A 24,633-nucleotide genomic window follows, 5' to 3' on the forward strand; every position below is an offset into this window, starting at 1 on the left:
ACCTTTCAGAACTTCAACTGAAGCTCTGCTCTGCAGACACCTTTCTACTTTATCGAATCTAATTATGTTTTTTCCCATTAGCAATAATTAATGTAGATTAGGCAGAAAGAGCATTAGAATTCGCTCATGTATCATAGGCAAGAGGACCAAAACGTTCAATCTAACCATTAGACTCTGTTCCTTAACCTTTGTATGGTGGATATCAAATTCCTTATTTGCTTTCTGTTGTTCAGGATCAACTTTATTCACTGTTTTTGCTGTCCTCTGGTGGTCTGTATTTTTATATTATGTTTCTGAGAGTGATTCGTATTACTTTGGTTATACATTTGTAATATATTTATACTTAACCTCATGTATTGGCTCTGGGCTTTACTGTGTCACCAAATGAGTTACACTGAAAGGGGGATAAATCTGAAGCCAAAAACTATTGGCCGATTTCTCTTTTTGATTTGTCTATCAAAGTTATGAGTAGGGTCCTACTTGTCAGGTTAGAGGAGTGGGCTGAGGCCATCGGGATTTTTACACAGACCCTTTATGGTTTTAGGAAAGGGCGGGGAACCCTTGAACAGTGTATTAATCTGGAATTATTAATCAGAAAATATACACGTGCTGAGCAAGGGTCCCTTTTCCAATGTTTCGCTGACCTCAGCAGCGCATTTGAATTAGTGGATCATGCCATATTATGGTCAATCTTACTAGGTCTTGGTGCCCCAGAGTTTATTCTTTTCTTTTTTGCTCGGCTTTATGAAAAATTATTAACATCTGTACGGTATGTCCAAAGGAGCGAGTGTACCCCTAAATTTGAGGTTGAATTAGGCATCCGGCAAGGCTGCGTCCTTGCTCCTATGCTCTTTCCACTTTTTATAAATGAAGTGGATGCAGCACTTAAACTTATAAAGTCGGCTGCACCTCAGGTGGAGGGCCATGATGTGCTGGTTCTGCTTTACACAGAAGAAGCCATACGTTTATCAAGAAAACCTATAGGCCTACAGAGGTTAATAGATAAGTTTGCTGATTTTATTAAGGGTAGAAAGATGTAGATTAAAAATTCTAAAACTTATACTATGGTCTGTGGTACGAGGCCCGGGAGAACAAAATCCTTTTTTTGTAGAAAGGTGGAAAACACAATCAGTAGACAAGTTCTGTTACCTAGGGATAACTTTCTCTGGCGATGGTGAATGGCTGCAAGAGATGTCGAATGTCTGGGCTAAAATGGCAAAAAGTGAACACTGGGTTTTTAGATTTGCAGCTAAAATGGGAGACCGTCGAATTAAAGATATGTTGCCCATTTATCAATCGAGATGCACCTCAATCGCACTTTATGGTGCGGGGGTATGGGGTCATCATTATCATGGTGATTTGCAAACAGAGGAAAATATGTTTCTTAAAAAGCTGCTCTGTTTACCCACTTCAGCCTCCACTGAATTAATTCACAGTGAAGTGGGGATAAATTACCTGACGGACCTAATTGGGCTCAGGCCATTACTGATCTGGAGATCCATATGGCTGAAAGAAGAGACCACGTTCAACAGAATGATTATTAAAGACTGTCTCCCACTAGATAATTGCTTAAAGATCCCTTGGCTTAATTATATAGTACAAACTTTTAAGGATCTATTTAAGATAAACATCCTGGAAAACCCTAATGGAGCAATAGAAATGTCTAAAAAAGTGAAAAATAATTTTCTGTGGGAGAGAAAGTTTGCACATCAAAGTAGTATTGGCCATTTAACAACTTGCCAGTTCTATTACTCATATTTAGAAACTGAGGGATTCCAAATCTATTTGAACCAGGTAAGATTGCGGCACCCTTTTGTCCTTACAAGAATGAGATTAGGCCTTGTTCATCACTTGGTAGCATTTCCCTGTGTAAAAAAGTATCCTGTGTCCCCCTGCCCTTGAGATGGGCGTACCAAAAAAAGCACTTGGCACTCCTTATATGTGATTTATATCTGAACCTCCGTATTGCTTTCCTAAAACCTTTATTTAAAAAATATTGCCCTTTAACTACGGTTGCTGCTATGAGTCTGTTGTTACAATGAAAGAGCCCGCTATTTGTTTTTATACTGCGGCATTTATTTTGAGATCAATTCATGTAAGGAAAAGTATGTTGTACTAAGTTGTATTAATAGTCATGATTATATTTCATTAATTCAATGAATTGTATTGGCTTTTAACAGTTGTTTTAAATGTACTTTATGGTTGTTTTATCTGAACCGAATAAAGCTTATTGAATCGAATCGAGTTACACTGTAATTTGGTAAATTGTAAGTTGGACCTAACTCCTTTTATTCTTCAGTCACCTACAACTTTCCATTGTAGGGGGGGCAGGAAGAAGGAGTCCATGCTTTATGTTTTGTCTGAGGAATCAAAGTAGGGAGTATCACTAATTGCAAGAGTGAACATGAGAGCAATAATAAACAAGAAAGTTGCCAAAATCATATAAAACCAGATGATACACTGGAAGGCCATCAAGAAAAAGAAGAATAGTTGCATAACGTTAAAGGACAGGAATAATAAACTTGAAAAACTAAAGAATCTCTGGCAATACAAAGTGTTGACATATTTGCTTACCGGGATTTAAATTAGTAAGCATGGGCAGAGTTTGTGTAGTGGCACTACATGGAACTCTGAGAAGTGGTAAAAAACCTCTGCTGCGCTACGCAGAGTTCTGCGAGCAGGAGGAGTTGCTTGTTCTGCCCTGTTGGACTTGGCCCTTAAGGCAGGTTCACCCCTAATCTTTTTGCGTTAGATCTGTGATCTGTGTGGATGATTTTCTGGTCTGTGCGCACTTTTTCTCTGTGTCCCAGAGTAAAGTGCGTGCATGTAGTTAGGCTGGCCTGCTCTCCCATAGGGATGCATGGGGAATGTCTGTGTCCTTAGTAGTTCCTGATGTGTGGGGAGTGCATGCTCGAATTTGGTATGTGCGAGTTCGTGAGAATGAATGCTTCGCAATGGTGTATGTGGTATGTGTGTGTCATGTGTAGAAATGTCATTTTGAGGACTTGGCATATTACTGTAAAATATGCCTGCAGTGTGATTGGCTGGAGCTGGCTGGTGAGCCTGGCTCCAGGAAGGCTGGATGGGTCTGCCCGGTGGTGAGTGTGAGATCAGCATGCTTGATGGCTTGGGAGGAGTGCCCCTGGTCCCTGATGGGCCTAGACTTTCCCCAGACAATGCTGGCTCCACCCCCTGTAGTGCGACTGATGGCCCTAGCCCTGCCAGTGAATAGAGAGGGTGGTTGAGGTAAACAGAGTACTTCAAAACCAGCTGCGACTGGTTTTCCCCCACCCTGCACCCTGAGACAAAGGGGTTTTTCTGTATAAGAAGGGGCTGTGTCCCCATACAATTTGTCCTGTCTTTGGTTTTCTTCCAGGATCCTGCCAGAGGGGGCTGTTGCTGCTGCTGGGGCCAAGAGGACCGCCACTTGGCTGTCTCCCTGCCTGGAGACCCAGTGTGCTGGCTCTGGCCCTGCCTTGCCCCTCTGCCTGCCTCCAGATCCTGCTGGAGCTTTGCTGCGCCTGGAGGCGCTCTGACTTTGATTTATAGCGCGCTTTATTTTCCTTGAAGCGCCGAGCGCGCTTCCCTTGGCGCTTGAGAGCGCTGTGCCTTGCTCCCAGAGCGCTTGGGAGCGCTTTATCGACATTGACGGTGCCCACCCGGTATTGGAGCCGATTTCGCCGATTTTCGGCGTAGCGAGTGCCACCTCGCTTTATTTTTAATTTGAGAGCCGGTGCCCACCCAGCATTGCCCCGCTGTTATTTTATTGAAAAGCCGGTGCCCACCCGGCATTGCCAAGAAATCACCACCGCAGCCGAGGGGGAGTGAAAGCTGTTGCCGGGCCGCTGCCTAGAGCGACCCGGAAGTCCCGCCTCCTGACCCCCAGAACCGCGCTGCCATTGGCGGCCCCGGCGGAAGTCAGGCGGAGGGGAGAGCGAGACAAGGCCAGGCGGGAAACAGGAAGCAGCTTGCAGCGTCTCGCCGAGGCTCCCCGTGAGGAGAGAGGAGCCCTGCGCTGCTGCTAGGAGGCTCCCGGAGGAAGAGGAGAGCCCCGGCACGAGACAGCAAGTGAGTGAAGCAGAAGGGAGGGGTGCCGGGACACATTGTCGGTGTCCGCCCCCCCCTTTTCCCGGTAGCGCGAGCTCGCGCTAGCATTCAGAGTGAAGCCACGAGGGCTTCACAGGGGCATTGGTTGATTCCTGAGTCCCCCGTGAGGGACTCCAACGATTTTGGGCATAAGTGTGAAGAACCTGCGAGGCTCTGGCAGCATTTTGAATATCTAGAGCCCGAGAGGCTTCCGGGGCACATCTGCGTTTTAGAGCCCACGAGTCTCCGAGCTCCCCATTGTCCTGTGAGCCCAGAGAGAGGCTCATCGCCTGTGTTTAGAGCGCTGACGCTCTTTTAGTGCTTATTTCTTTTAGAGCCCTGAGAGAGGCTCTGGGGCATTTCATTGATTTAGAGCGCTGAGCTCTACGGTCCCACATTTGTTTAGCGAGCCCTGAGAGGCTCCTTGCCCACCAGTGTTCTTGAGCCCACCTGGCTCCAACGTTGCCCTAACTTTTCCTGCATCAGTTGCCCAGCACTTTGTGGGCAACTGCTACGTTTAGGCTTGTGGTTTGTGCTGCCTGCACAGACCCCCCCTGACAATGAGACTCAGGGCATTCCGCCCCTTTCGAGGCCAGTTGGCCTGAGGGACATTGTGAGTGTTGTGCTATGTGCACCCCGCGCATTGTAATTTTTGTGTATGTGATTCTTGCGCAAAATGTTCTAATCTGCACCTCTGTGTTTTAATATCTCATGTGCAATTGTTGACATCCCACTTTAGGTTTATCCACTTTGCTAAATGTGACCTGCATAGAGGATTGGTGATGTCCCATTTTATGTTATCCACTTTGCTAAATGTGACCTGCATCGAGGATTGTTGATGTCCCATTTTATGTTTAGGTTTCCTTCCCTTTGCTAAGAGTGAATTGCTTAGGTGTTGGTATTCCTTCCTTAGGTCCTGATGAGAAGGTCCTAGTTACCTGCGTGATTTCCTACAGTGTTTTAGGGTTGCGTAGGAGGTCTTGACTCTGTTCCAGTGATTACTGGATGTGTGTTGCATTTACAATTTTGGTGCTAATCATTCTAATGTTTATGTCCTAAGTGTGTACCTACCAGTATTATTTTCTAACAAGTGCCTACCCCTGACAGTGGTCCATGTGGCCCTGTCCTGTACATAATTCCCCTTGTAAATTTTGCCCGTGCCCCTGGCACATTGTAAAGTTTGTGTGTTATCTAATGTGTTTTGTTTATTATAATACAAAGGCTATTTTTGATATATATCCTTGTGTGGAGTTTTCCTTTGTGGTGGGCCTTGGGTGTTGTTGCTGGGGTGCGTGCGCAAATACTTAACTCATACCGCCTCCAAGTTTAGCCTAGACTGCTCGCGCCACGTTACCTAGAGGGTGAGCGGGGGTTACCTTGGTGTGTGACTCCCTTGCCCTGACCTTAGAAATGGCGATCCCTGACTGACCTCGACGCGAGTCTTGGCCAGCCAGGGTCCCGTTTCTAACATTGGCGGCAAGCGGTGGGATAAAGATTTGTGTTTGCGCTGTACCACAGTGGCGACAGGCCACACTTCAAAGCTCTGTATTTTTTAGATAACCGCATTTTGGGGATTATTGTTTTTTTAGGGAAGTTCAGTTTTGCTTCTCCTGAAAGGTGTCACTTTGTATTTTGTCCAGTACCTTGTTCCCCGCCCTGCTCCCAGAGTTTGGTACCTGTGTCGCTAGTGGTCAGGTTGAGAAAATCAGGGGTGGTAGAAACTGTTTTACCAGTCCGAGGGGAGGGTTGTGTGTGAATGAGTGTGTGTTACGCTGGACAGTGGAGAGCAAGTTCTCTGATAGGAATCTTGCTGAATTTTGTGATTGTATTCTCCTGTTTAGCTCTGACCCCCAGGTTCCCTGTGTCAAACTTTTCCCGAGAACGTCCGCCAAAATGGAGCCAGTTTTTGATCTCTGTAGTCTGTTTAGGTACAGTAGTTTAGAGCTGGTCAGATTCTGCGAAAAGGGAGGCATAGAGGTGAGTGAGTTGGTTACTCAGTCCCAGCTTAGGGACAGCCTGATCCTGTGGCAAAAGGCTCATCGCCTGTGTTTAGAGCGCTGAAGCTCTTTTAGTGCTTATTTAATTAGAGAGGCTTAAAAGACTAGAGTTGAATAAGTGGTGGGACGCAGCCACTCTTAAACAATACCTCTCCCTCAAACGTATACCACGTGGTCTAAGATCTCAGATAGTCCCGACCTATGAAGATTTAGATCCTGACCTTCTTGACCGTTGGGAGAAAGAATTGACTAACAGTTCTAATAACCTAATACAGATTCTAATTGAAAATGCAGAAAGAAAGATAGCAAAATTACTAGTTGAAATTAAGACATGTGAGGACGAGATTAAGGAGCTCAATTTACCAGAGTCAACAATTAAAAACTATACTATATTGGACGAGATACTCTCTAATTTACAGGTTGAGATCAAACGCAGAAAAGCTAGAAAAATTAAACGTGATGAATATGATTATAAAACAGGTCGCATTTTTACATTTGCACGTCGGTTCGATCACCTGGTGGATAAAGAAAAAATATCTAAAAGAAATGCTACACCTTCTAGCTCAGAGGCTCCTTCGTCCTCTAGTAGTGTGTCAACAAGTGAAAATGAGGATGAGACATTGACAGGTCAGATATTAGACAATACTTTTTTTCAGGAGGTCCGTCGGTTCAGGATGGGAAATCGAGAACTAATAGGGAGAACAAGAGATACAGGCGGGGCAAGACAAGGAGAGGTACCAGAGGAAAAAGGAGGAGAGAAAACAAGAGTAGGGATGAGGACTCGGTCCTGGAAATAGATGGCACTGGAATGAATGAGATAGAGATTATCAACCTTTCTTCATGTATACTGACAGATAATATGATTTCGCTATTAAAAAATAGGTCTGGGATTCTGTCCGTCTACGAGTATTGATTGGTACACTGCTAAGATAGATGTTTACAAATTTGCAAGGTTGCTTAAACTTAAAAAAATTTTTTCAAGTAAAGACAGTAGACATGTTACACCGAGAACTACTTTACCTAATGAAATAACCATACAAGAAGTACATGATACAAAACTTTTACTTTCAATTACAGAAAATGAAGATGATCCTATTACCATGAGTAACCTTTTACATGAACTAGACATTAAACAGGACTTTTCAATTAGCAGTGGACTTAAAACTAAATCAAGATGGGTACCCCAACTATCTGCTGGCAATATGATAGACTCTTTCTATAAAGCTGTCAATCTGGACATAGATCGTCAGATTGCCAAAGAAAATAAATGTTTTTCATTTAACCCACCAAGTAATCTGACTAAGCAAGAAAGGTTGGCCTTAAAATCTCTGTCCTCTAACTCTGAACTGATTATACGCAAGGCTGATAAAGGTGGCAACATTGTTGTAATGAATCGCACAGATTATAATGATGAAGTTTTGTCACAACTTAATAATGACAAATACTATGTGAGAGAAGTTTCTAGTCCCCTCTTACAAGTTACTGAGATGATTAATTTGAGACTGAAACAATGGTATGATAATGGTATCTTGGATTTTGATGAGTACATGTATTTAAGGGTAGAATTCCCCAAGGCCCCTTGTATGTATTGCTTACCAAAGATACATAAAAATCGTGAGAAACCCCCAGGGAGGCCAATCATCTCTGGTATTGGTGGCCCAACGGAGAGACTTTCGCAATTTATTGATGTATTCATAAGGCCATACGTGGAGAAACTGTCTTCTTATATAGAAGATACTAAACACGTTTTAAATTTGATGAATGATGTAACTTGGGAATCAGACATGATTATTGCGACATTGGATGTGGTTTCTTTGTACTCAAATATTGAACATGGACTGGGGATGAAAGCAATGGAAAGTTTTCTGAACAAAAGATCTGCTGAGTACTTTGATCATACACAAATGATAATGGAAATGACTAAAATTGTTCTTGAAAATAATATCTTCTTATTTGATAATAAATGGTACAGACAGAAACTTGGGACTGCTATGGGCTCCAGATTTGCTCCGTCTTTTGCGAATCTCTTCATGGGATGGTTCGAGGCGGAGTGGACCTGGGGTACCAAAGGCGCACAGTGGATAGACCATATATATTATTGGGGACGATACATTGATGACTGTCTCCTAATCTGGAGGGGCACCCCTATTGAATTACAAACATTTTTTGAGTATCTGAACACAAATGATGTTAATGTGTCATTTACCACCTGTTACAGTAAACGTAAACTTACTTTTTTGGATATTGAACTCTTTGTAGATGGGGACAAACTGTGTAGTCGGATGTATCGGAAAGAAACCAGTTGCAACGCACTGTTACACGCTGATAGTTGCCACCCTAAAAGTCAAATTAATGCGATCCCATACGGGGAAATGCTAAGAGCCCGTAGAAATTGCTCACATGATCTTGATTTTGAACACAACCTTCTAGATATGTCTAAAAGATTTGCAAACAGGGGTTACGACAAGAAGATAGTGACAAAAGCAGTGGGTAAAGCAAAAGCAATGAAACGTATTGATACTTTGAAGCATAAAACTACCAATAATCAAGACGGTAAACTTACAAAGATTAGATTGAATACTAATTTTGGTTTAGGTAGTCATAAACTTTACTCCATTGTTGACAAATATTGGCACCTCTTGAAGCATGACAAAGATATTTCTGCCTTTCTAACTGAGAAGCCATCTCTAACATTCAGAAAGGGTATGACAATGGCTAATATAGTTAGCCCTAGCTATCCACAAATGATACCTAGAGACAATTGGTTAACAGACAAGCGAACAGGATTTTACTACTGTGGCAAATGTAGCTCATGCAGATGGGCATACAAGAAGATACAAGTTTTTGAATACAATGATACTGGCAAGCATACCATTAAGTCAGTTATTACCTGTGATACTACTTTTGTAGTGTATGTAATTGTTTGTTCATGTGAAAAGATTTATGTGGGAAGCACTGTAAGAAGACTTAAAGATAGGATGATTGAACATTTTCGTGCCTTAAAAAATGGTGATACTAGATACCCGATTGCCTCCCACATAGTACAGAATTATGAGGAGAAAGGCAGACATCAATTCAAGTATCATGGAATTGAACATGTTACAATGGATGCACGTGGTGGAAACAGAGTACTAAAACTACGACGTAGTGAGGCAAGATGGATTATGAAACTCAGAGCGGTTGAGGAGGGCCTCAATTTAGACTCTGAACTACAGTATTTTTTAGGGGATTGAACAGATTGTGATGTACCCATTGCTGAGTTAGATATGTATAAAAAATGTGAATTTTATTTTTTGTTTTGTCCTGACCGATGAATGCAAATCGATAACTTTACTCTAATTTTTTAAAAAACATCACAAGTTATAATTAATATGTATTCACTACCAGTTACACTATACTTTACTAGAAATGTGTATATACAACACAGCTATACATAGGATAATTCAGAGGTACTTTCTATTAATTTGTCTAATAATGAATTCTGAATGAATAAGATTAGTATTGCCTATGAAATGATTTATATTGATAATGAAGAATTGTTATGATGTGTATAATTTGGGTTTTTTTACCTTTCCACTTTTTGCGGACTCTCCCCTTTACCTTGAGTGAAATAATAATTTCTGCATGTTTCCTTTCCTATTTCTTTCATTATGAGAATGTTGAAATTAGGGTGTAGGAGCCAGGACAAAGGTATACCTACCGGCCCACAAATTTATATAACTGGCGTGGGTCTGGTGTTTTTCGTCAGACAATAACTTTTGGAATCATAGGTTCGAGTGAGCTATTATGTAGATGTTCTATCTACCATTTTATAGGTAGTAAATACTATCAAAATAAGTAGCGAGATTTCATTGCAAAATAACCTAAAAATATCAGATAAACATAATACAATTATTCCGCATAGTTATAAAATAAATATGATGCAGCAATTATACCGTAATAAAGACTTATTTAGCATTTATATATCTTCGTGCCACGCTAAACATGGCGCGACTCGCTGGTAGTGCGCGCTTTGACATTTAAATATGGCGCCATAACTGAACGCGAACGCGAAAGCCGGGAAGCCGACGAGGAGACGCTGCGATAACCAGATCAGGTAAACGCCGGCTGAGTTTTGAACGCGGGCACTTTATCCCGTTGCAGGACATTGCGTGTACTGACTTTAACGTGGACAGTACGTGCAGACTAGCGGAATTGCCGATACCGTTTTTTTTATGAATATAACTTACTATTTGTACTGACCCGAACGTGAATAGTGTGCACATACAAGTGAAATTGCCGATACCGGTTGTTCGGTATGCCTGAATATAACTTTAAAAGGCACTTTTAGCTCAATATCTTAGTCGGCTTAAAATGGTTATTATGCTTAATGGTGAAATACCTAATGAATATTTCGTTCTTTTTAGGTACACGTACTCGTGTATCCTGATTTTCTCATTGCTGCATCGGATCTGATGTACCCCTTAGAGAGAATACACCTATACTACGATAGGTGAGTCTTTCACACAACCCTGTGAATAAGAAGCACCTTTGTTTATATATTGTAATAGCTCCATCATATATACAATTATAAACTTACTATGAAAGTATACCTTTGTTTCAGGCTCTTCTAACTGATTTCGACTGATTACAAAAACCTTTTTTGAACCATTACTTTTGGCAAGACTTAATTGCGATAGAGGTAATACTCTGCTATTTTATTAATGGAATGGTGCGTTTGGGACTACTTTTACCTAGTACTGCTTTGTGAGCACCTGGTGTATGATACACCTGTTTCATTGGAATAATTTCCTTTCTCAAGTTCTATGGGTTAATTTTGGTAGCCTTTTGAACTGACGTGTTTGGCTCCTTTACACTACCCCCCCTTTTTTTCGGTGGAATTGGTTATGGGTAATATAATATCTCGATTAGTTGGTATTATTATTAATGTAAATGTGTTTGGGTTTCAGCCCTGAGGAAGTCTGTTGATGCAAGGATTAGCATCAGACGAAACACGTGTTGGCTGAAAGTCTATTAAAGGACACAACTGTGATTTGGAGTAAAGAAAAATCAATAAAGGAGATTGGAATATTGGAATTTTGGAATTTTCATTAATCAAAGACTTTACTTGGTAAGGAAGATATCATCTCTGCGCTAAATATTATTGGACATTGTACCGGATGGGTGAATTGTAAACCTAATTATTAATTTTGTTGAGCTCAGAGAGATACTGTTTTGATTGCTTAACTGCTACGTTTAGGCTTGTGGTTTGTGCTGCCTGCGCAGACCCCCCCTGACACTGAGACTCAGGGCATTCCGCCCCTTTCGAGGCCAGTTGGCCTGAGGGACATTGTGAGTGTTATGCTATGTGCACCCCGCGCATTGTAATTTCTGTGTATGTGATTCTTGCGCAAAATGTTCTATTCTGCACCTCTGTGTTTTAATATCTCATGTGCAATTGTTGACATCCCACTTTAAGTTTATCCACTTTGCTAAATGTGACCTGCATAGAGGATTGGTGATGTCCCATTTTATGTTATCCACTTTGCTAAATGTGACCTGCATAGAAGATTGTTGATGTCCCATTTTATGTTTAAGTTTCCTTCCCTTTGCTAAGAGTGAATTGCTTAGGTGTTGGTATTCCTTCCGTAGGTCCTGATGAGAAGGTCCTAGTTACCTGTGTGATTTCCTACAGTGTTTTAGGGTTGCGTAGGAGGTCTTGACTCTGTTCCAGTGATTACTGGATGTGTGTTGCATTTACAATTTTGGTGCTAATCATTCTAATGTTTATGTCCTAAGTGTGTACCTACCAGTATTATTTTCTAACAAGTGCCTACCCCTGACAGTGGTCCATGTGGCCCTGTCCTGTACATAATTCCCCTTGTAAATTTTGCCTGTGCCCCTGGCACATTGTAAAGTTTGTGTGTTATCTAATGTGTTTTGTTTATTATAATACAAAGGCTATTTTTGATATATATCCTTGTGTGGAGTTTTCCTTTGTGGTGGGCCTTGGGTGTTGTTGCTGGGGTGCGTGCGTAAATACTGCTCGCGCCACGTTACCTAGAGGGTGAGCGGGGGTTACCTTGGTGTGTGACTCCCTTGCCCTGACCTTAGAAATGGCGATCCCTGACTGACCTCGATGCGAGTCTTGGCCAGCCAGGGTCCTGTTTCTAACATGCCCGTTCACGTACCATTTCTGACATACGGCAATGTGGATCGTGCATTCAGGGGAAAACATCGTGTGAACTGCACCAAGCTGTCACACATGGGTGTGGCCATCTTGTTTTCTTCTCTCTATTATGGTGCTGGGTCCTACTTCAATGCTGCTTTAATCTTTTCAATCCTTCTTTCTCAAAACTGTTTTTGTGATCTTTTTAATTTATTATCTTTCCCTGTGTCTTCTTAAGTCCATATTTTGTGTTGTTTTCTACTTTTTGTGTGTGTTTTTAGTGCATTTTACTGTTTTTCTATATTTCTTGTGTTCTATTTTTTTTACTTCCTTTCTTCTTTCCCTCCCTTAAGGTTTTACTTTTCTACATTCTTTTCTGCCCACGTGCCCCCAGCTTCATGGCAGAGAGTACGACTCGGCCAAAGAGGAGCTGCCTTTCTCGTGGAAGGTGGCGCCCAGAAGGGGTGCATCCCTCGGCCTTGTTTTTGGAGGTGGAGGCGGCAGAGCTTGTTTTTTTTGTACAGTGCCACCTCCCCTCCACCCTCACACCAGGCGGCAGGCCTGGGTCTGGATACGGGATCAAGGAGCATCAGCAGCTGTGGTCGAGGATGCGCCAGTCAGTATATCGCTGCTCTGGGGTCTGGCGTACTCATAACCAAGTGACGCACCAGTGGTCCAATATCCTGGACCAAGAGCATGTCCTGCTGGTCCTGCTAGGTGTTGAGGTCATGGGGCAGGGGTGAATAGGACATTATACATATCTTGTTGTGTGTGTTCTACGTTATGGTGAATATTATTTTTTCCCAAATACCAGGATTGTTGTTTCTCACATGCAAGTAGGTTATGTTTATAAATATTATATAATGTGATCGTTATTCTAGACAGGGGCTTGGCCCTACCTAATCATACTTGGTTGCAATTTTACACTCACTTGGCATGATATGTAAGAGAGCTTAAGTTAGGTAATGCAGACTAGAGAGACTCCTTTCCTTTGTCTTGTCACTACGATAGTGGTGGTAAGTTATCTACTTAGTATTAGTCAGTTTCCCGTTTCCTCTTACTTCAGTCCTTAATGTATTAGTAGACCATTTTTGTAGTTTATATAGTGAGTGAATAGCAACCAACCATTTAGGTGTATGCAATATGCATCTCTTCATCTATTCATTTAAGACTAAATGCAGACTTAGTTAATTGGCCCATCAAAGAGGGTTAAAATGATTGTGAATGAGATCGGACTTAGAAGCAAATATAATTTGTTTTGCAATCCGTTCTAAAGTCTTTCAAATAGAAAACTGTGGAATAATAATGATAGGATGGTCCACGACCCTGATACTATTCTACTACTAGTTGATCTGATATAGGAGAGGTCAATGGTATTGCAATTGCTGTTTCCTGTCAAAGAATCTATTTGGAGTGAATATTTCATATTTATTTAACACCATTCATTTTTTGTCTCTTAAATTATGTCTTACATGATCATCAGCATCTAGGGGCGAGAAAACAAAGGCTTCCGGGGCCGGTAAGAGAGCTGGAGGTGCCTCCCAGGGCCAGGAACACTTCTCATCAGATGGCTTTGCTAGTTCCAGTAAGTCCTCCTGTTATTAAAATTAGTATATATTTCTATAACTTTTACCACTCCTCATTTTCTCTTCACCAATAGTTCTAGTCACTGAGTCCAGTCTTTTGGGTTATCCTCTTCTTGAGAGGCTTTTCAAAAATTGCCACCAACAAAATGCCAAACCGGATATTTTATTATTTTTTATAGAACATACTGTCTACTCTAGTCATCTGTACCTGAATTGTAGTGATGTGATGTGTGTGTTGTATGTATTGTATTTTCAATCTTGTTAGTGAAAAATTAAACAGGGGGAGATAGGTGGCATCTAAAAAATGTGCAATGGTTTTTCTAGGTTTACCGACCACCAGTGCCAGGTCCAGCAGGGTAGGTGATGCCAGCCAGGAGGGAACAAATGTTTTCAGTACCAGGGGGTGAGCCAACAGCAGTGGCGGGCAACGATAAGTCATATTCCTTGCTTATTGACAATGAAATTTATACACTCGCTGAATGGGTTATACTGTACTGTTGAGACTATGGGGTGATTACAATGGTGGACATACTTTAGTCCATCCGCCATCATCTTAGGGAGTTGGACTGCCTGCCTACAAGGTGGCAGTCCCACAGGGGGAATTACAATGTGACCGCCACCACGGTGGTCACACCTGCCATAGTTAAGATTGTAGCAGGTACTGCTGGCTGCAGCACCTGCCACAATGTGAAAAAGGCATGTATTACATTCCTCTACACAACATGACAGGCACCATGCAGTGCCTGCCACATGGTGCAGGGACATGGATTCCCCGACCCCCATAAGAAACGGCCCTGAATGAAGGGGGGAATGCTACGGGCCCCCATTGTCCCTCCCCCGCCAGCCTTTCAATGGCTGGTGTAGCACCATTGGAAAGGCTGGAGGGGATGACCCATCGTAATCTCCACGGTGGCGCCTGGTAGGCACCGCTGCCATTTCATGGATTGGGAGACCTTCACAGCACTGGCGGGCTAAAAGAGCCCATCGGATGCGTGGCGGTTTTAGTTTCCAACCTCTGTGGTATAGATTACCTCTAAAATATAGAGAGTGGGAAACGACATTATGATGGCGGTGAAACCGCCACCAACAGACTTTCAGTGGTGAGTTCACCACCATCATAATCACCCACTAAGTTGTGAACAGTTGAAAAAGACACCTTTAACTTAGCATTATCATTAGCTGGAGTTAAGTAACTAATGGCCTCTTCTCTTCAACTCAGCAGGGAAAGTTTTATAAAGAAGACTAGGAGTTAGAACTTGATGGGTTGATGGAAAAGGAAAGAGGATGGATGACATGTAATATAGGACTGGCTAAGAAGGATGCGTGGGTGATGTATATAGGTGGCTGATAGGAAGCATGGATGGTTGAAGGATGGGTGAAAGGTGAAAGAAAGGATGCCTCTCTGGGTGGGTGACACTGTATGGGTAAAAAGAAACTTCCGGGGGTGTTTGATGAATCAAACTTAAAGGCAAGCGAGGACGCATGCATGGTTAAATGACAAATGCATTATGGTGAAAGGTTTGTTAGGAATAATAGCCATGTTTTGATGGATGGATGCCTCAATGGTATAGAAGGTGAAGATTGGATGAAGAGAATGTGAAAGAAAATTAAATTGTGTCAGAGCAGCAAAGCAAAGGGTGAAGGATAAAAATAATGCTAGAAGAAAAATGCAATGATAAATGGAAAAATCCCTGGAAAGAAGAATAAACAAGGAATGTTTGTTTCAAAGTTTTTGATTCAAATGTTGAAGGTGACTCACAATAGTTTGCAGACTCAACAAATATATTATGTATGCACCCACCCATCATCAATCGCCTCCCCCAACAACGAGGTTCACTCCCTCCCTACCCATGTCATAATTTCAACAGTGTGAGCCATTGGTGGCCTGTCGGCTGCATGGTTACAATGGTAGTACCTCATGGGATATCATCATTCATATTAGTAATCATATCATCTGCCTTGCTGTAGTAGTCAGGGTGAAAGTGAATTAATCCTTTGACATTGATTTAACAGAGTATGGCCATAATATAAAAAAAGATAATTGTGTAGCACAGCTGCCTCACCTGCAGACAGTAGTAAAGTAACGTGAGTCTGCGACACAAGTATGTCTATCTAGGGCACAAGCTGAGCTGGCATGCCTGCAAGAATAATTTAGATAAACAAGAGAAAGAAGAGGAATACTTGTCTACTCCATAGTGCCTAATGCCTGAAACACTAATCTCATCCAAATCTTAGGTGCCGAGGAATCTAGGATACCACAAACTTTATGCACTGCTAATGCTACTGTGCCACTATATATTTGTTATTATGTGTTAATGTTTTGTTCAGAGTACTGGTTACAATTTGTCTTTTTTATTTCTTGATATAGCTGCTCCTGCTAATCCAACATCTGACTGGAGGCCATAAGAGATAAATATCAATGGTTGGAGGTTCGGTAAGAGGAGGAGGAGGCAGCAGCTGCATGATCCAATGCCCCAGGCCCCAGCTGTTAAATATTGCAGGGATTTGTGAGCATGAGCTGAAAGCCATTTTGTATTTTGGCAGCCATTTTAGGTAGCCATGTGCTCGCCATGTGCCTTTTCCCTCTTCAGAGCCTTGCACATGCTCAGCTAGTAGAATGCACCTGCTTCTCTAGCATAACTGTCAGGCTATTTTTGCTGCTGTATGGAGAAGTAGCTCTCCTCCCACTATGTTGAGCAAGCAGATCTTGCATGCCCATATTAGGCATGTTGCATGCTTACATGAGCCAGGGCTGCCCCTTGGTCTTATGCTGACTATGTAACCCTAAGCATATATAAGACCCCAGTTTTCTGTACTCTTGAAACTGCCTCATTCAGTTGCTAAGACTTCTGTGGGCCATACTCTCCCTCATCTGAGGTGAATTATTGCATTCTTTTTATAATTCAGCTTCAGTGCCAATTTCTTCTTTGTTGGTTTAAAAGGAGCAAGTATCAGTGAAACCTCTGAAAAGGTTTTCTATGTTCTTCAAATGGCGCTCCAATGTGGACCTCAACAGAGAAGTGGCTATCTAAGGGAGTTATCTTGTCAGGAGACAGAAATCTACTGAGGTGGATGGGACAGGACTCTACTAAGGAAGTACTCTGTGCACAGAGATTTTCGGGATTCTCTGTCTCTGAAGCCCAGTATATTTTTGATCTTCCTGATTTTGATTCTCTACATGATGTTTACCACTCCTGATTGAGAACCTTTTTGGCGTGAGTATTCTAAAAAATAAACAACCGTTAGTTCATTCAGAACTTGGTAGTTAGAATTTGGACACCATTTGATTGGTAAGAGTCGTTCTGCGGCACTGGCTGTTGGTTTTTGATGCCTTGGATTGGTAAGGTAGTTTAGTAACACTTACTGTGGCTTTTGATTTGTATGATTGGACAATATTTGTATTTGTATGTTTGTAATATATAAATTGCAATTCATGTAGGCAGGTAATGAGGACACTTTTCTCTGTTTTGAATTGATTTGAACGGCACACAGTACAAGAGTACCTTAAGTGCTACTTTGATTATAATATTTGCATTTGTTGCAATATTTTTGGAATGCCTGTTTCAAGCACACATCGAAGAATGTGTTGCTTTTTGGAGGTACCATAGTGAGATGTGAAGTGAATTAGCCGGCTCCCCTGAGGGAATACCTAAATAGGTTTAGGTATAAAAATATGTTTCTTCCTTGGTGATTCTGTATCCCATGGAATTTAAATATGACAATAATACAAACAAGGATCCTTTTCTGCTCACTTTTACAAATGAAGATATGCAGAGCGATGTTATGTTGTTCTGCCAGCCAACCTAGTGAATTGAGTGTATTTTGGCTACTTGAAAATGAAACAGTCTGTTGGGCTGGTTTTGTTTGCAGTCTTTTGGAATACTATTGAGAAGCTCTTCTTGTAAATATGACATACAACTAGTATTTACAAATGGTTTGGTTTAAGTACAGTCTGTGGGCTGTCCTTTGTTTCTGTCCTACATGTTGATCTGTGGGTTAATGTGTGATTAAATGTCTGTGGTTTGTGGTTTTCCCATTAGTGATACTTCTGTGAGTAAATAGTGATTGCGCTCTTTGTGTAAGGATTGCTAGCCTTAAGCGTGCTGTATCATTTGTTCTGAGTGCATGACCCCTTCTGTATATGTCTGGAATGAGCTCAATGTGTTTGTTTGTGTTTTCTTGCTGTCATCATTCTGTTGTGCAAAATGTCATTTAATTCATATTAAATAAAAATGGAATAAAAATCCAGAAATTAACCATATGATGTGCTAAATAGCTGCATGTTACTATTAAATGTATAGTGTAAGCAATTATGCATATGTACAAACTGCCAATGCTTAAAAGATAAAATTAGAATTCACATTGAATAGGAATAAAATAGTCCTCAAAAACAAAATTGTGTGTTTTGCAATAAATAAACAATTATAAAATGTTAAAACATTTTCCTGAGATACATTGTGTTAGTTTAAAGCAGGCAAACACATCATATGAGTAAATTTTGCTGAACTAAACACATATTATAGAACATGCATTGAAATGCCTCAGTTTTAAATAGGCGTAAAAAACCCATTTATATAAGGGTTTAAATGAGAAATTTCTGTTGGCCAATCTCTGAAATTTGTAGAGAACATTCTGAGGATGACTATTATGCAAAATAATTATAGGATATTCATTTTTAAGTGCCCCAAATATCAAAGTCGAAATTGGGCAACATTCACTAATTTAAAAACAAATTCTGCATTCAGAGCAGCTTTTAAACTGCCTTAGGATTCAGTAAATGCATACATTTAAGTATAATACAAATAGCTGACTTCTATATGGTTAGACAGGTAAATTGCACACTGCTTATAATTGAAAAATGTATAAAACCAGCAGAAGTTATTAAACTGCCAAATAGGGGTGACTTTGAATTGGGCAAGCCGGATCACTGAAATAATATGGAATTCCAAAATATCGACCTGCAAGAATATCGTGTCAAAAATATCGACTGACAAAATATCGAGTTTCTATCTGCAAACAGGTAAGTACAAAAATATCGAGTTTAAAATATCGTTTACAAAAATATAGTTGTAAAAAATATCGACTTTACTAAAAACACTATTAAATTAAATTAATATTAAAAACTAAGTACTAAAATATAATACTTAAATTAATTAATGATAATTAAATAATTAATGAAAGTACAACCAAAATAATATTTTATCATATTTCTTAAAACATATATATATGGTAACAAAATGTAATTAAGTAATAGCCAATATTATTAATGTACAATAACAATAGAGTAAAAATTACTATTCCCACTCTAGTGGGTGCAACAGTAGGGAAAGCGTTGGATAGCGTAGGGGTTAAAATTACTATTCCCACTCCAGTGGGTGCAACAGTAGGGAAAGAGTTGGATAGCGTAGGGGTTAAAATTACTATTCCCACTCCAGTGGGTGCAACAGTAGGGAAAGCGTTGGATAGCGTAGGGGTTAAAATTACTATTCCAACTCCAGTGGGTGCAACAGTAGGGAAAGCGTTGGATAGCGTAGGGGTTAAAATTACTATTCCCACTTCAGTGGGTGCAACAGTAGGGAAAGTGTTGGATAGCGTATGGATTAAAATTACTATTCCCACTCCAGTGGGTGCAACAGTAGGGAAAGCGTTGGATAGCGTAGGGGTTAAAATTACTATTCCAACTCCAGTGGGTGCAACAGTAGGGAAAGCGTTGGATAGCGTAGGGGTTAAAATTACTATTCCCACTCCAGTGGGTGCAACAGTAGTGAAAGTGTCGGATAGCGTAGGGGTTAAAATTACTATTCCCACTCCAGTGGGTGCAACAGTAGGGAAATTGTTGGATAGCGTAGGGGTTAAAATAACTATTCCCACTCCAGTGGGTGCAACATTAGGGAAAGCGTTGTATAGCGTAGGGGTTAAAATTACTAATCCCACTCCAGTGGGTGTAACAGTAGGGAAAGTGTTGGATAGCGTAGGGGTTAAAATTACTATTCCCACTCCAGTGGGTGCAACAGTAGGGAAAGCGTTGGATAGCATAGGGGTTAAAATTACTATTCCAACTCCACTGGATGCAACAGTAAGGAAAGCGTTGGAAAGCGTAGTTGTAATAATTAAATTAGTAAAAATCACATATTAACCAATTAATCAATTAACATAAAATTATTAACAATTACTATTAAATTAATTAACACATATAAATTAATTAACAATTAATTTTTAATTAATATCAATTAATTAATTTACATATTTAATTAATTATAATTAAATTACTTCCCACCCTATTCCCCTATAAACCCACAACCCGCTACAGAATTACTTTACGAAATTATTATAAAAACAAAATTCATTTAATAAAATTATTTATAACATTAATACACACTTTTCACACATATTATTACATAAAAATACACTATAAAATATTATATATTATTAAAAATTCGAAATTTTTGCTATCTATATTTTATACAGTCGATATTACTTCACTTACCTTAAAAACGATTGGTAGTCGATATTCTGTCCAGTCGATATTTTGTCCAGTCTATATTATTCACTCGATATTATGTCCAAACGATATTTTGGACTTGATATTATGTCTGTGCACCGGGCAAGCCACATGGAAACCAAGGCACACAGAATAGAACAGCTGGGAAGAGTTAAATGCCATTTCTATATTTAGAAGCCTGTCAGGGCTCCCAGAACAAGGTCTGATTTGACATTTTGACAAACTTTTTGAAAGACAAGATGGCAGCGCAGGGAAAGAAGGAGGAGTTGTGCTTATTTTTTGTCGGCGAAGGCAAGTTTTTATGCACTCATATAAACATACCACAATACCATAGTATATGTGAGCCAAATATACAGCACTAATGCTTTTAGTTTGGCGCTTACTAGGGCTGAGCCAATTGGATTTACTTTGACTTAATTTGCCCTTACATTACAACTAATATACTTACTAAAAGGATTGGGGTATGGGTATTCATGTTTTTTTTAGCTCTCTCAAAAGTGCTATGTATCTCCTAGAACTTTGTTTATGCCCAATTGCTACAAATAGGGGTTGATAGTGTTGACAGAAGTGAAACCTGTTTCAGGTTTCCTACTGTCAAAATGTGGGAAGGAGGCTATCTCCTCTACAAATTAAGGCTAGGTAAAATGTATGTTGCTCTGTCTTTTTCTCAATTTTTTTTAGCCTGTCTAAGTTGTCTGTGAAATAGCGATGAGACATTGATTTGGCTATTCAGTAATACAGTTTTAAACATTGTTAACATTAATAAAATGAATAAATATATATGTTATGTTACTGCCCATCCTGTTTGATGGAATTATGACAGGATCAGTAGTCTAGATCGTTGTTCCCTTATTTTGATCTTTAAGGGGAACTAGATGTGGGTAGTTTTTGTTCTACACGTCTTAGGTGATAGCACCGTTATTGTACGTTATTCTCATGCTACATAATTTTGCAAGGGTGTTGCTAGTTTTTTATTAGCTAGTCTGTGTAAATAAACTTACAGTTTTTATTAGAGCTGATGTTGCATAGTTTGGATCATGAAAAGTAGAATGCAGACAAGATGCCCAAGTGATCCTTAGCAAAAAAATGTTTTGAAGGAAATGTTTTATAGATAAGAACCCCTGTTAAATTAGCAGTTTTCGACTTTCCTATTGCTCCTATAACATGAGAGCATGGTCCTAAGCATGCAATGTAGGTGCTTTTATTAAGAAGAATCATTTTAGAAGTGTCTGCAGTCCTGTACAAGTAATGTAAAGTTTTTGAGCAAAAGTGTAGAACATTTCTTTTTTGTCGGTTTTCAGATTAGTATACAGGAATACACCAATGTAAGGATTTAGGGTATGTCTGTGTTGTTTTTCTCTTTTCCTCACAATTTAGTAATTGAGCAGACTTCCTTGGCTGCTTGGGATTGGGTGATGTATTACTCTTGTCAGTTCACCAAAGAGTTCCTTTTATACTTGCCAATAGGTCCATAATGTTGTTTTGTTTACTCTCACAAATATGAAGTGGTTCTTCGGTGCCTTGGCAATATATGGGGCATCCCAAGACTAGGAAGTATTCTGAGACTATCCTCTTTGTTGATAGACTATTTCTGTGCCTTGTCTAAAGACCTTTTGTTCTGTCCACCAATAGATATTTGCAGCCTTACAACTATTGCCAGAGGAGCCCGGACATCGGATTCAGCCTGGGGAGTCAGCGTCAGCACCAGTCCAGCTTGAAGCCAAGGTGAAGGTAACCAGCACAGGCATTGCTGGCAGCTAGGACCTTAGTGAAGGCGAAAGCCCTGGAATGAATTGTGTACCCCTGCCACTGTCTTGGGCAAACGTCGGGGTCACAAATCAGAAAGGCGAAATCGTGAATAAAGTTTTTCATGCCCAGCTGAGAGTCACAGACCGACCAGAATCGCGAGGAGGCTTTGCTTGAGGGGACCCCTTTTGAAAGAAGGGTTGCTTCAGAGATCCTAGCATCAGGCCTCTGAATCCTGGTCCTAAAGTGAATGCACATTTGCACCTTGGTTTGTTGGTCAAGAGGTGCCTGAGCACACTGGATTTTGTGGCCCCAACAAATGAGCAGTGCACCAGCAGAGCAATACAGGAGTTAGGGAAGGACTTGAGTTTAGGGTACAGGTACGGTGTCTCTGGTGCCTGTTAGATTGAAGTGAAGAAAACTGGTGCACTGCCTGAGACACTGGACAGGATCGCTGAGAGCATTTGCCCTGGTGTGTGACTGCCCTATCCTGAAAGAAAAGACTCTTTCCTTGAAACTGGGCTGTGATTCTTGGTTGCGAGTTGTGCAGCTCCACCATGGAAACAACAAGAGCCTGCCTGTGAGGCTCAAATGGACAGAGGGAGAAGACTCCCCTCTGGCTTGGTTGTACAGCGGCTTCAATTTCCCCAAGGACTTCTTCTTTTCGTCAATTATGTACCACTTTAGTCGTCCTATTTTTGAGGAGGAGTAGCCCTTTGCAGCTCTTCGTCCTAATTCTTATGGCCCTGTGTGGTTCTCCTGGTCCCAAATATGATTAATGATCTAGCCCTCATAAAAATGTAAAAATCAATTGAAAAGGTTTTTATTAGATGTGTGCTGTTGGCTATTCTGAAACTTAAATGAAAGGTCACTCAAATGTATAGGAGCCCTGAAAATGTTCACTAGATGATTCTAGGATTTGCTTAGGACTAGAAAAATGATAATTTTGTTTGTCATAGTGGTCATTACTCCCTCCTGCTGCTATCTGTATGTTAATTATGACCCGATACTCTGTTCTCTTTGTATTCCTGCTTATGCCTCATATATACTAGTTTAATGAAATGTTTAGAATGGAAAATGCCCACCTAGCAATGAATTAGGATATTGATAAATTTATGAAAATTAATGTGCAAATATTTTCTGTGTTCGTACTGGATCATAGGAATGTCTTTAGCTCATGCTAAAAGGACCATCAGTTAAATATTGCTGGGATTTGTTAGTATGAGCTGAAAGCCATTTTGTATTTTGGCAGCCTTTTTAGGTAGCCATGTGCTCGCAGTGTGCTGTTTCCCTCTTCAGAGCCTTGCACATGCCCAGAAGGGCCTAGCTAGTAGAATGCACCTGCTTCTCTAGTATAATTGTCAGGCTTTTTTTGCTGCTGTATGGAGAAGAAAGCTCTCCTCCCACTTTGTTGAGCAAGCTTATCTTGTATGACCATATTAGGCATTTTTCATGCTTAGATGAGCCAGGACTGCCCCTTGGTCTTATGCTGTCTATTTAACCCTAAGCATATAAAAGGCCCCAGTTTTCTGTACTCTTGAAACTGCCTCGTTCAGTTGCTAAGACATCTGTGTAACATAGTCTCCCTCATCTGAAGTGAATAAATGCATTCTTTTTATATTTCAGCTTCTGTGCCAATTTCTTTTTTGTTGGTTTAAAAGGACCAAGTATCAGTTAGACCCCTGAGAAGGTTTTCTATGTTCTCCATAGCCAGGCCCCAGTAGTGCCGCCGGTGATACGGCACAGTGGTCCAGCAGCCGTCCACCACCACTCTTCATCTTTTACTGCTGCTATCCCCTTGACAGTGACAGTTAGAGCATTTCAGCGCCAAATGCATCTTAGGATGGCACACCTTGAGACCTGAATAGAGGAGCGTTTAAACAGCCTGGGAGGAAGATCTGACTCCTATCCCCCTGTTATGCCTCTCTCTTGCCCCTTTTCTAATGTTTTGTTTGGTGGGTGGGACCTGTTGGGGAGAGGGTGGGATGTGGGTATTGGGGAATTTGGATTGGGTTTATGGACATTTAGACAATTAGGATTTTGGAATCTCATTAGACATTGGTTGGGGTTAAGGAGGGCGTAGGTCAGGTGTTGTGGGCTTTTCTAGTTTATATTTGTTAGGGGAATATATTTGTAGTTTTACAGTACATATCATGTAATTCTTTTTGGTGGGTTTACTCTTTTACTTTGCACTGTTTCATTCGCAGCAGGGCCTCAGACAGGTTTTGGAAATTGCTGATATAGTATAACACACCAACAGATATTTGCAGTCCCTCACTTGTCTGACTACTCTCTCCTCCCAGTCTATGCAGTCTGCAACTATATATTAATGCATATGGACTTGAAAGGGGTATGGATTTGTGTATTAATTAATTTCCATAGTCTATAGATTATTGCATCTTCAAAGAATCCCCTACCCTTCTTCTCTTACCTGTGATTGATTAGGCAAAATGATGGCTGTGTTGCACCATGGTGGTGGTAGTAGTAGACAGTAGCAGATGCAAAAAAAGAAAGTGAGACACTCACCTGAGGGAAACTAGAGAACGACTAGTAGAAGTACAGTATACA

This window comes from Lissotriton vulgaris, chromosome 10, assembly GCF_964263255.1.
Source record: "Lissotriton vulgaris chromosome 10, aLisVul1.2, whole genome shotgun sequence".
NCBI classification, from domain to species: Eukaryota; Metazoa; Chordata; class Amphibia; order Caudata; family Salamandridae; genus Lissotriton; species Lissotriton vulgaris.